At 40.6% G+C, this 13,440-nt stretch overlaps 1 non-coding gene across 1 annotated transcript; it reads left to right on the top strand.

Moving 5' to 3' along the window:
* Positions 1-360: 360 nt before the first annotated feature.
* Positions 361-443, top strand: Trnal-uaa (transfer RNA leucine (anticodon UAA)). The gene has a single exon. It is a non-coding gene; the product is annotated as a tRNA-Leu (tRNA).
* Positions 444-13,440: the final 12,997 nt, after the last annotated feature.

Raw genomic sequence — 13,440 nt, 5'->3', positions numbered from 1 at the left:
CCCTCCAACGAAGCCAGAAGTTTGTTAGCTTGTTTGTTTCCGGCGCCCGCGCACCTCGAAACTGAAAGCAAACATCGCGGAGCCGGAGCCCTGCCCTGAACTAACCGCCCGCCAAGCGTCGCCGGCGCCCTAGCAGAGAGCGAGCCGGCTCTGCTGCAGTTGTCTTCTTGGCCGCGGCAGGCCTGGGGCGACAAAGAGCTATGGCGGCGGGAAAACAAGGCAAAAGAAGGGAGGTCTTCCCAGCTCGGGCTGGGAAAGCTGGAAGAGGTGGTGGCGGCGCCTCAGCATTCGTAAGGGCGGGTGCGAGAGGGCGGTGGAATACGCTTTGTAGGAAGAGCCGAGGAGAAAGCCCTTGCCTGCACCAGGATGGCCGAGTGGTTAAGGCGTTGGACTTAAGATCCAATGGACATATGTCCGCGTGGGTTCGAACCCCACTCCTGGTAGGTTGTCTTTTTCTCTTTTCAGAAAGATTTTATTTTCCAAATAGGAATCTCACTAAGCACACTACGCCCCCAAATGAAAATGCCGACTTCTGACTGGAGGCAGCGCAAACCCTACGTGGCGGGCGGAAAAGGACCGCAGCTGGGCTGGGGCACCGGCGCAGCCCGGCCCATTTCCCCCCAGGGCGGGGCAAGATTGTGGTCTGCAGCGCGGTTTACAAACTGCCTCTGCACAAAAATCAGGAAGCATCTTCATTACCCCCCACCCCCCACCCCCCATCACCAAAATTAATCGTGTGCACACAACTTTTCAATTACCTCCTAGGAGGCAGAGGACTCCTGCACCATAGCTCTAAAATGCAATCCAAATTGTGGATTTGGAGTTTTAAAATAATAGCTACGTGACCTAATCCCCCCCCTTCTCTCTCAAAATTTTAAAAATCAAAATAATCGAAGACCTTCAACAAACTGCAAGTGCAGTGTAAAAAACTTTCTCCCCTCGAATCACTGAAGAGTGAGATACTGACTAGATGCCCCAATGCAGCAACTAAAATTAGGAAATTAACATCGATAATCCCCAGGTCCGGTTTCGTCGCCAGCTGTCTCAGTATTGTCTTTATAGCCGTGGTTCCTGTTCAGAAAGTGTCGCTTTTACCTGTCGCTTCTCCTTGCGCTTCTTCAGTGTGGGTCAGAGCGTCAATCTCTGACTTTCAGGACGTTGACATTTCTGAAATCTCTGTGTTCACTGATGCGGAAGTCTGTCGGTACGAGCTGGGATGCGGGGAGGAGGGCTTGGGGACAGCACGGTTGAATGGACAAACAAACAAACAAACAAAAAAAAAAAATATATATATATATATATATATATATCTGGGGGGAAGACAATTGTTTTATTTAGTCAATAACTAATTAGACTGAGTTCAGTCTTTGTCTCTCTTCCTCCTTAAGAACCCAGAATTGTTTCCTTGAAAAGTAGACCTTTCACATTAGAGTCTTTATATTTTTTTAAAAAGTCTTAAAATATAGCAAATGTTTTGAAGTTAAATCTGAATTATTTGTATATATATATATACATTATTTGTATATATATATACCTCCACTTATAAGCTTATAATGGCTTTCTAAAAATTTAACAATAAGAACTGAAGTTACTACTTTGAATTAGAAAGCAAGCATGTGGATTTGTAAGCGTTCTCTTTGTAGGTTGAACAGGTCATAAGTTATTCAAAATTGTTTGTTTTGTATTGGTTTTATATATATTTATATATATATATATATATTTACACAGAACTCTGTAGGAAAACATGTTAGGAATACACTTAAACAGTGACACCTACTGGTGAATTTGAGGCAAATTTCTTGGTTAAATTTTGCCTTATTTCTTGACTCAAATTCCGAGGAATTACTGTTCCACATTTACTGTGTTTGCAGCAAATTAAGGATATATCCACCCCAGCTGGTAAGTTGGTTTTCTTTTTTCTCTTTCAATCATTAATGATAAATCTGCCACTGAAAAGAATCACTGTTATAACTTGCACGAGCCATTATTTTAAATTCTATGAATAGAAACTTTTTCTCACACCATCTTTGTTTCAATTTAATACTTTTGAGAAACTCTGAACCTGGCTGTGAAGTTGACAGGGAATAAATACCTGGATTATCCGTGACCTTTGAAACATGGAAATCATGCCCAGTTGAGGGGGGAAATAGCAGGGTCAGTCAGAAGGCAGGGGAAGGACGAAAGACAAGACAGCAGCTTGCATCATGGTTTTGGCAGAAGGAATGGGCAAGGCAGGGTTAGCAGGATTGAGACTGGGTAGTTTGAGTAATGCCAGCAGGATCTGCAGTATGAGAGCTGTTCCTAGTTGTCTGGTATTCCTAGGAATTAACTAACCCTTCGAGGCACAGTCCCTGCTCAGTCAGTGAGGCCCCAGATTCCAGAACATCAGGAGGAGAGAAAACAAGAAACCATAATTCATCCCTCTGGGCTCAAGTTTTCTAATTCTTCTTTTACTTCTCTTTCCTCTTTCTTCTTCAGCTAGAGCAGATTTTTATCTACTTAGGAGAATCAAGACTCAGAAGCCCAAAGAGATGACCCCTTGAAGTAGTTTTTGAATCATTTCTATCTGGGTGGGTTATACCACACAATTGTGCAATTCAAATGTCCCAAGCTTGTCTCAGATAAATTTATCTTTGGGTTTAGGTGATATTTTCAGCCATTCTATTCATTACTTTAATGTAAAAGTAATGTTAATAAATAAGACAGTAATTAAAATTGCACTGAAAAGATGGATTAAAAAGCATGTTGAGCTGAATGTGGTGGATTACATGCTTGTAATCCCAGTGACACAGGAGGCTGAGGCAGGAGGATCATGAGTTCAAAGCCAGCCTCAGTAATTTATCAAGGCCTTAAGCAACTTAGTGAGACACTATCTCTAACTAAAATATAAAAAGGGCTGGGGATGTGGCTCAGTGGTTAAGTGCCCCTGGGTTCAATCCCTGGTTACCCCCCCCCCCAAAAAAAAGAAGAAGAGTATTGAGTATTTGTCTCAACTCCACATTCTCCTTTATATGTAATAAACACAGGGATTTGTACATTTGTGAAATCTACAACCATAGGTCCTCAAAGATAAAGCAGACCTGTAATTAGGAATCCTAGCTCCATCCCTTGTTTGTTGATATGGGACTTTGGACTGGCCATTCGGCTTCTCCAAGTCTTTATCTTCTCACCTACCTAATGGGATTGATACTAATACCTATCAAACAATTTATTTGTGAGAGATAAATGTCACCAATACATTTAAACAGTGACACCTGCTGTTGATAAGATGCTTAGAAAAATGTATTATGTACATGTATTATGATCAAAAGATGAAACTTTTGTTATACTTTAGTAATTCTTTTAAATGTATACATATGGATTGACCTTAAGATCAGTGTTTCTACAATGGCAAAAGTTGCTCGTGGAATTTAGACTGTCACTGTACTCTATCATTGTTTTTGCTATAAGAATTGAAGTTGAGTAAAATGAGATCATTAACAAAAGACTCAATATTTAAAAGAGAAATTTGGGAGGAGAGTATAGATTGCATCCTTCTGATTTGATTATTAAACTTTTTTGTTTCACTTAGAAGTCTTTAAATTATATTTATTGCTATAACGAAATAAGATCAGTAGTTACTAAAAAAGATAACTATTAAAATTGCATTGAAAAGATGGGGTAAGAAGACTGTTGAATATTTGTCTCAATTTCTGAACTTTGTCTATCATCAACAGCCTCTTCCCAAACAAATTTTGGGTAATTCCTTTAATAATTTTCATGTTTAAAAAAATAGAGTTCTAAACTCCAACTTTTCAAATGCACAGTAAGTGAACTTATTGTTTTCCCCTGGGGGTCACACCCACTGGGTTAGTCACAAATAGCTATATTAAGGATGTTGTTCACATTTTTTAAACACTAGCAATCCTGACCCACCCAGATTAGCTTTTTTTTTTTAACAGATTAGCTTTTTAAATGCAACCTGACTTTTCAATTTTTTTTATTACATGCAAGAAAAATAAGAAACTTTTATCACTGGGATGATGAATAAAATAATATACAATATTCTGTTTTGTAGTGCAGCAAAGTACATCGTAAGATTTAGACTGGCACTGTGGTCTATCATTGTTCAAGCTGTCTCTTTTACTGTGATGCAAGTGTAGTATCTAATCCTATTAGTGCATTACAGAGAACAGCAAATATTAGTATACCCTTTTAGCTGCAAATAATAAATGAAATTTTAAAGTGGCCTAGAGAGTTGAAATGATCTCAGTATTATGAGATCAATTTGTCAACTTCTTTAATGCTGACTTTAGTCCCCTGTAAGTAATCCTAGACCAAGTAAGATGCAGATGAACTTGGATTATTCTGGGTGGAGAAGTGTACCGGGTGAATCTGGGTGAAAAGGATTGCCCAGTTCTATTTCTCTCTCAGCCCATAAACTAGCCCAATGCCTGCCTGCAGAACACAACTACTGCTGTCTTTTGCCCATCTTTTCAAGATGTCTAGGAAAGCCTTGTAGAGAGATACCTACACTGAAAGCTGGCAACCTCTAGTTCCAATGGGGAAATTTGTTCATTCAGAAATTTTTTGAAGGTACCAGAATGGGCAACGTTGTGCTGGTTGCTGGGTGCTGGGATACAGCAATGAATAAAACAGACAAGGTTCTTCCAATCCTCATGATATTAAATCACTAATCCAAACATTAATCTTTCATAGTTGTTTTATATAGCTCTCCTTGAACTGGACAGTAGCCAGCTGCCCATCAGAAGGGGAGAGTAGGAGTTTGAGGTGTAGGTAGGGGGAAGGGGAAAGAAATAGAGAGAGAGAGGGTCCCCCAAACCTCACTTGAATGCCTGAGTCAATCTGTCTTTGAATCAGTTCTCCAACCTTGTATTTCCAAAGATAACACATTTCTATTTCATCTCGTATTGATTTCTTGTTATTTGCAGTTGAAAGAGTTTTGGCTAACATAGCTTTTAAGTATTTAGCTATGGGCTTGGTGAATATCAGAGTTGAAAGGGATTTATTTACTTGGTCAAAGCTTCCGGTGAGTCCAGAACTGCTTCCAGCAGTGGTAAACTAGTCTCTGAATCAATGATTCTTTGTAGTGAGGGCCCTGGCCCAGGGAAACGCTTTAAGTTTGTTTTAATAACTTGTGGTTAGGGGAGGGGTTGCCATTAGGGTGGACTGGGTATGCAGGCCATACTGCATTGTATCAGAGTGCCACATAGTAAGGAATTGTCTTCATGCTGTAAAGTTTTGGAACATCCAGGAGGATATTCCTGAGGGTTAAAGGACTTTTTATCTAAACCCACAACCAAACTCGATTTTCCACATTAAACACAAATGTTTCTGCAAGATGTCATCATGCAGTGAATTTTGCAAGCACACAGCTTCTCTATAAACAAGGGGAAAATGTACTTTGTTTTATTCAAAATTTCATTGAGTTTAGTTTTCATGCTGGAAACACATTACTCACATTTATTTCTACATATGCATACTGACTCTTAGGTCTTGCATATTCAATTAGTTTTAATCTATTATAATCATTAACTAAGATTTAGCTGTTTGAATTTTCCCAGATAAAGCCAACAGGAGCCCCTATACGCTGATTCTTATATCCATTTGACAGTTTTCATCACTCTACTTCCTTACTTTCTAATAAAAGATGTTCTGGGTTCATTCAGAATGCCTCCCTCCATTGACCTTGAATCGTAATTCCAAGATGATATGATTAATTCCTGTAGAAGGAAATGGTATTTAGAAACCCAAATCAGGGTACCAGCTCTGTTCTTTGCTACTAGGATGTCATTGCTTCTAGTTCTCCTCAGCAGGCAGAGCCACGAAATACAACGTAGGTATACAGACATATGTAAATGCACCTGTATCTATGTGTACCTCCACTTCCAACAAGCCTCTTTTCTTTTTCCACCTCTGCACTTACCTTCTCTAACAATGGGAAATCTGACTCTCATTTCCTGAACATATTCACTTATTTGCATAATCCATCAGTGTGTAATAAATTTTATCGCATGGGCCATTTCTTCTCCCTGCCTCTCTACATATGCCAACCATATGGATCCAGGCTGCTAGCTCTAGTCATGCTGACCTGATGCCATCCCCAACCAGGGGCATTGCCCATATCCCAAGTAACTATTCCCAGTGCCAAAGTTGACACATCTCTGTTAGCAATATTTTATTTTATTTTTTTAAATTTTATTTATAAAAAGATCTGAGGTTGTAGCTCAGTGATAAAGTGTCCCTAGGTTCAATCCCTAGTACCCCAAAATAAAAAATCTAAGGCTCACTGAGGCTTAAAAATGCCACAAACATCACTTAAGACATAACCACATACCCATATACCTGATAAAGCCATCTTTTATATATATATATAAAGTTGTCTTTGCTAGACCAAAAAGAGAGAAAAGGAAATAAACAAAACAAAACAAAACAAAATCTCCTTCAGGAGCTATCCTGTTTTGCTGGATTTCGTAGAATGTGGTGTGCAAAGATCACATTCCTGAGGCTGTCGGGCTGAAGGGGTGCGTACAGAGGAAGAGGGAAGATTCTGAACAAAGGAAGATTGAAGTTGACAAGCAGGGAGAAAAGTCCCCACAGAGGAGTCTGTGAGTTCCAGAGAAGGGTGGGAGTCCTCCCTGAAATACTTGGAGTTGAACTGCACAAGACAACAGAGGCACTTCTGTGGGGAACAATCTGGAGCTGGCAGCTGCTCAGAAGAGTCCACCCACCGCGACTCTGCCCTGTGTGACTATCTGGCTCTCTGAGGTCGCTGTGAGGGCTGGCTGCCTGCAGCCTCTCAGGCAACAGCCCTGGTGCTCCTGCAGCTGAGTGTGCACAGTGACCCTTGAAAACAGAACTCATTCATTTTTTTTTTTTTTCAGGACAAATACATTGTTTCTCTACAAAATCTTCACCCAAAAGTAACATTTTCATCATCTCAATGTGAAAGGATAAAAGAAATTGAAATTAAAATGTAAAGGACCAGGTTTTGTAAAGTTTCTAAGCTGTACTCAGAACCTGAAATTCCTATGGCAGTTAAAACAATTCCTGGAACTGCCCATTAGATGTGTGTCGAAATCTCCCCTGACCACCTACTTGCTTAACCACCCCCTCCCCGAAACCAGAAACATTGGTGTTTAATGTGGAAAATGGAGTTTGGTTGTGGGTTTAGATAAAAAGTCCTTTAACCCTCAGGAATATCCTCCTGGATGTTCCAAAACTTTACAGCATGAAGACAATTCCTTACTATGTGGCACTCTGATACAATGCAGTATGGCACATATACACCTTAGGGCTTAAACCAATCAGTTTGAATGTATACCCCTCCTTAGGACTGACCTATCACCCCCGCCCGACCTGTTCCCGCCAATGAATGTGCTAATGATGTTTTAGAGTTGTTATTTGATTTTCCCGCGGTATATGATGATTTGCTAAAGGAGGCTATCATGTATGTAAAGTCCCTGCCCTCTCTAAAGAATGTATATAAACTCTGCTCAAGTTCTTCTCGGGGCTCTTTGTTCTTTGCTCCTCTGAAGTGAGCTCAGAGCCCCAGCATGCTGGACCCCCAATAAACCCTTTGCTGTTGCACGAGACGGTCTCTTGGTGGTTTTTTTTCCTCCGACGTTCGCCCGACCTTTTCAAATGTAGACATTTCATCCTATTTTTTTTAATTATTCAGAAAACAACAACAACAACAAAATGCTGCCCAGACTACTCATTGTCCTCCTTCCCCCATCTATTCTCCCTTCCCTAGAAACTGAAGCACAATGTTTAACTGACACAGAGTTGCCTGGGATCAAGCCCACACTGTCCAGCTTTTGTCTTGGTTGTGAGCAGCGGTGCGAATAAGTCCTGGCCAGTGACATACAAGTAGAAGTGTTACTGGACAGTATCCAGGAAGACATCCTAAAAGGACTCTGTGTGTGTGCTCTTCACCTGCTCGAAAAATTGTGGACATGATGGCTGGTATGTCAACCATCATATTACATCACCAGGATAGAGGGCACAGCTTGGGAGAAGGAGCTAGAGTTTCTTCCAGAAGCCTTACTAAAAGCAAAGCCACCATTCCAACTCTGGCTACCAACTCTCACATGTCCATGAAGATAGAGTAAAACTGTTACATGGAGATTTCTTTCATCTACCACTAATGCTCATCCTACCTGATGTCAATACAAAGTAATATAAATGTTATTATTAGTATAATGAATAAGTCACTGCCCCCCCAACTAATCCTTCAGTTTGGTGGGGGTGGTGTTTATTTTTGCACTGCTGGGTATCAAACCCAGGGCCTTGCACATGCTGGACAAGTGCTCTGTCACTGAGCTACCACCCAAGTCCTCAGCCTTGTCTTTTTAATCATACATCCTCTCAATTCTGCTCTGAAATACTGACATCAGTTTAAGTGAACTGTTAGGTTTTCAGCCTGAATGCCTGAGTATCAATCTGGAAGAAAATGTATATAAGCAAAAATGCAACTAATATTGCTCACACTGAGGTGCCAGGCAATGCAGAGAGCACCCTGTAGAGGTATTTATTTTTAAGTTTGCTTAGGATGTTAAAAGAGTTTTTGAAACTGAAGGCTCTGGTCCGGGCCATGCAGCCCTGCTCTTTGGATTCCCCCATTCTGTACTTCCCCAAGGACCCCCAGATATGTGAGATTAAAATTCAGGAGAGAGGCTAGAGATATTGGATAAGTGTCATCAACTTACAGGTGACAATAAGAGCAAGAAAATTGGGCTAGTGAGGAGAGAGCCTATGGCAAGTAGGGTCATGTGCTGCATAATAACCTTTCAGTCAACGTGAGACTGCATGTGTATGGCTGGTTCCATAAGGATTTCCATGGAGCTGAAAGGTGTTCATGGTCTAGTATTGTCATAGCTCTTATGACATTGTGGCACAATGAATGACTCGTGTGTCTGTGTGTGGCTGGTGGAAACAAACCCACTGCACTGCCAGCCATATGAAAGTACAGCCCATGCATACATTATGGCAGATGGCGAAAAGTCGGAGGAAGAGACCACCAAGAGACTGATTCATGCAATTGCAGAAGGGGATTTATTGAGGATCCAATTCAGCGCACTGAGGCTCCAGGCTCACTCAAGAAGGGAGAGCAGCCCAAAGCCCCGAGCAGAGGTTAAGCAGTGCTTAAGTACACTTTTTGGGGAGGGTGGAGGCTTTGCATACATCAGGACAAATCATCATGAGGCACGGGAAAATTAAACAACAATTCTTAAACTTGATTAGTACATTCATTGGCGGGAACAGGTTGGATGGGGGTGATTGGTCACTGCTAAGCGGGGTACACATTCAAATTGATTGGTTCGGGCCCTGTATGCTTTCCTGACAAGCTGCACAGGACCCTAGGCTAAATGGCCAGTAGGGCATTGTCTTAACTGCCTCAGGAATTTCAGGTTCTGGGTGTAGCAGAGGAACTTAACAATACCTGGTCCTTCACTTTTTAATTCAGGCTTTGCAGCTTAGAAACTTTACAATGCCCGGTCTTTTACATTTTAACTCAGGCTTTGCAGCTTAGAAACTTTACCCTTTCACCAGGTTTATGCAATTATGTACATTTTGGGATCCTCGCATGGTGATGAAATTCCCTAACAGTACAGTTCCTAGGACACACCCCCAGCACCAAGGGAAGAGTGACTGTGCTGTGAAACATTTACACTTAAGTACTGGGCAAAGGAGAAGCCCAGTACAAAGACTGAGTGGACAGAGTTGCTGAAGAATAAAACTCAAAACAGAATTGACATCTTTTGTTAATCAACTGGTCAACAGTATCAACCTCTTGTCATTCAAGAAATAAGGTATGAATTGACAGGTGGTTTCGTGGATCTAACAACCAGGTGCTCCTATAACAGTCAGCAAGAACAGTATCCTGAGTCTCAAGTGTCCAAGGCCATGTCCTACACTCAGACTAATTTGGCTGGCCTTTTTTTTTTTTTTTTTTTTTTTGGTACTTGATGGCAGAGTTAGTTTAAAAGTCAGTTGTTTGGCTGGATTTTTCAAGTCCTTCGAAGCAAATTAATATTTGTGCACAAGTATGAACTAGAGGAAAGAGAAAACCAGGAAACTTCCTTTCTCAGATGGTAAAATCTTTTTTTCATATCAGGAACTGTAATCCTGCCAAGGTCACTCTTAAGGGCATCTGGAAAAGAAAGGGAAGCACTAAGGGTGGCCTCTGGCTTGAAGGATGGCATTGGCCTTGACCTGAAAGCCCTTAGGGATTTAAGCAACTGCTCTATTGTATCCCAAAGTGGGTGCTTACCCACTTTGAAGGGTAAGCTGGAAAGTGGACCAGAGAGGGCTTCAGACCTGAACTGCTCCTTTGGGGAAGACCTACTCCCGGCCCCCACTGCCCCGTTTCCATTTTCTACCATTATTTCCTTTTTTTTTTTTTTTTTTTGCCAAAACTTGGTATTTTGTGCAGTTCTCTAATCGTGTAAAGAGAGTTTCTTCTTTTTATCTCTGTTTTTCAGTGCCTGGCATGATCGCTTGCTAAATATATTTCACCATTTTATTTACTTCGGGTGAAGCTCTGACACCATTATGTCGGCTTCTCCACACCCAGCTCCAAGCTGCACATTTCAAAGATAAATCACTGTAATTATTTATGCTCTTGAAAAGGAACAGGAGGTGTAAAAGCCAAACTAATATGCACCTTTAACCCACCCAAATGACATTTTGGAAACTGGTTGCTGGGAGCCCTTAACTCAGGCTCTGTACTTGCAGATGCCCTGAGATCATTGAATGATCATGCACTGAGCCGGGAAGTTTCACTTATTTTGCAAAGACTTCCGCCCAGCACAGCACTATGTATTTGTAAGGACTTTCATTGAGTCCATCAATGGTAATCCTCAGAGTGAATTAGTTCATCAACATACTCTGACACTGACTGAAATCTAGCTAGGGCTAGGGAAGTTTGTGTTAGGTTGCTTTGTTTTTTGTGTTGGTACTGGGGATTGAATGTGGGGGCACATTTATCACTGAGCTACATCCCCAGTCATATCCCTGTATACTTTTTTTTTCTTTTTTTGAGAAAGGGTTTCACTAAATTGCTGAGTCTAGTTCTAAACTTGACATTCTCCTGCCTCAACCTCCCAAGACTCTGGGATCATAGGTGTGTGCTACCACAACTGTGATGGTTTCTTTTTATTTTATTAATTTATTTAACTATTTATTTATTTTGTGGTACTGCCACTGAGCTATATGCCCAGCCCTTTTTATTTTGAGATAAGGTCTAGCTATGTTTCCCAGACTAGCCTTGAACTTGAGATCCTCCTGCCTCAGCCTCCCCAGTAGTTCCGATTACATGTACTGAGCCCTGTTTGTTTGTTTTTTTTTTTTTAAGAAGAAAGTATTTTTCTGTTTAACAATTTTCTTAATAAATCTTTTCTTTAAGGTGACTTAAAATGAAATCATAATCACAAATACTAATCTTATCCCCTTCTCTTCTTTAAAAAAAGGAAAAGAAGATTACTAAGAATTATTTTCTATTCCAGTATGAGACAAATTGAAACTTTGAAAAACCAGTCTCTACCTCAGAGCAAAGTCTGTCCAAGGAAGGGACATCAACTTTGTCCTTTGAAAAACCCACAATCACTCCTAGGCACATTCCCACCCTGCTATGTTGTTTATCTACAAATAACAGGAGAGATCTGCACCAGGTGTCCCTGACTTAGGCTAGGTGGGGATCCTTAGCAACCCCCTAGTAGCCACCAATCTGCATGAGACAGGGAAATACCTGGGATGCCAGATGACCCTCCCGGTAGTTTATGGTGTTGAGAAACCATGTAGTTCAGCACGAACACCCCTCTTGGCTTAAGCCAATCAGTTCAAATGAATACCCCTTTTGTACTGACCAATCACCCCTACCCAACTTGTTCCCGCCAGTGAATGTGCTAATCATGTTTTAGAGTTGTTATTTGATTTTCTCGCGGTGTGTGGGATTTGCTAAGAGATGCTATGATGTATGTGGGGGTCCCTGCCTTCTCCAAAGAATGTATAAAACTGCTGCAAACCCTGGGTTCAGGGCCTCTCAGCGTCACCAGTTGCTGTGTGTGCGCAGAGGACCGAGCTAGCTCACAATAAACACCTCTTTGCTGTTTACATCGATCTTGGTCTCTGGTGGTCTTTTGGGGGTCCCGAATTCGAGTATAACAACTTTTTTCCTAGGAAGTGTTTTCTTCAGTGGTTGTACATTAAAACAGTTCACGTAAGTGGATTGTCTTGACAGTGTAGCTATAATATGCATAAAGGAGTCACTATTTGCATTTAGGAAATGTATCAACTTGAGACCATAATGTTAAATATAGCCTCTTATCCTACCATAGTGGCCAATCTTGCCAAAAACAGGTACTAAGTTTTCTGCAGCAGAAGTGTCTTGGTTTGTTGGAGAACATCTCCTCGAGGAAAAAAATCTTTGGCTGGTCAGAGTGGTTTGTGTTTAATCCTCTCTCCTCTTTTGCCTTTTTTTTTTTTTTTTTTTAATTTTCAATGTTTTAAAATGCAATCTCCCAATTGCATACCATATAAGGAAATCTTGGTAGAAAATAGTAGCTTCTACTTCATTTTGACATAAACAAACTTTTTAGATGATGGAAACTAATCTTAAGTATAAGCTGAGAAAATAATTTGCAGGATTCAAATTCCCTGAAAGCCGGTTTTTCAAAAGCTAATTTTGAGAATAATATGATAAATCAAAATTGTATGGATTTACAAAATTCACTAGTAGTGAATTTAATAAGATTATTAATTTTTAAGAAGAATATGAAATCACTATTTGCTTTTGCAAAAGATTCAATTCGTCAAAATTTCAGCATTCCCTGTGAGAATCCTTCAGTTTCTACTTAAAAAAAAAAAAAAGATTGTTTTAATAAAATTCTAATTGATTTTAGATGGGTTTAAATTAGAAATGAAAACTTTCCTGTTAGAGCTAATAAATATATATTAGTAAAGTTAGTTGATCTAGTTTGGTTATTTGGCAGAGTTGCTTGATGCAGACTGCATGTGTGGTAACTAGGTTGAGTCACCCCACCCCCATAGATCTCACCTGGAATCTAGACCTTACCTGTCTGGCCCTGGCCAAGACACCTGTTGATAGTTTCACTAACTAGATCAGAAATTCCAGTAGAATTGGAAGGAGCACACATCTCCTCAAAATGCAAACTAAAGGGCCTAAGTGGGGCCTGTTCGACAGCTTGTAGGGTAGGTGCCATATACTGCATGTTGTATTTCCCACCATTCACGTGTTACATCTTTATTTATTTATTTATTTTAAGAGAGAGAGAGAGAGAGGGAGAAAGTGGGAGAGAGAGAGAGAATTTTAATATTTATTTTTTAGTATTTGGCGCACACAACATCTTAGTTTGTATGTGGTGCTGAGGATCGAACCCGGGCCTTACGCATGCCAGGCGAGCGCGCTACCACTTG

The sequence above is a fragment of the Ictidomys tridecemlineatus genome, chromosome 8, assembly GCF_052094955.1.
Source record: "Ictidomys tridecemlineatus isolate mIctTri1 chromosome 8, mIctTri1.hap1, whole genome shotgun sequence".
Classification (NCBI taxonomy): Eukaryota; Metazoa; Chordata; class Mammalia; order Rodentia; family Sciuridae; genus Ictidomys; species Ictidomys tridecemlineatus.
The sequence above is the reverse complement of the archived record's forward strand: the minus strand, read 5'-3'. Positions and strand labels throughout refer to the sequence as shown.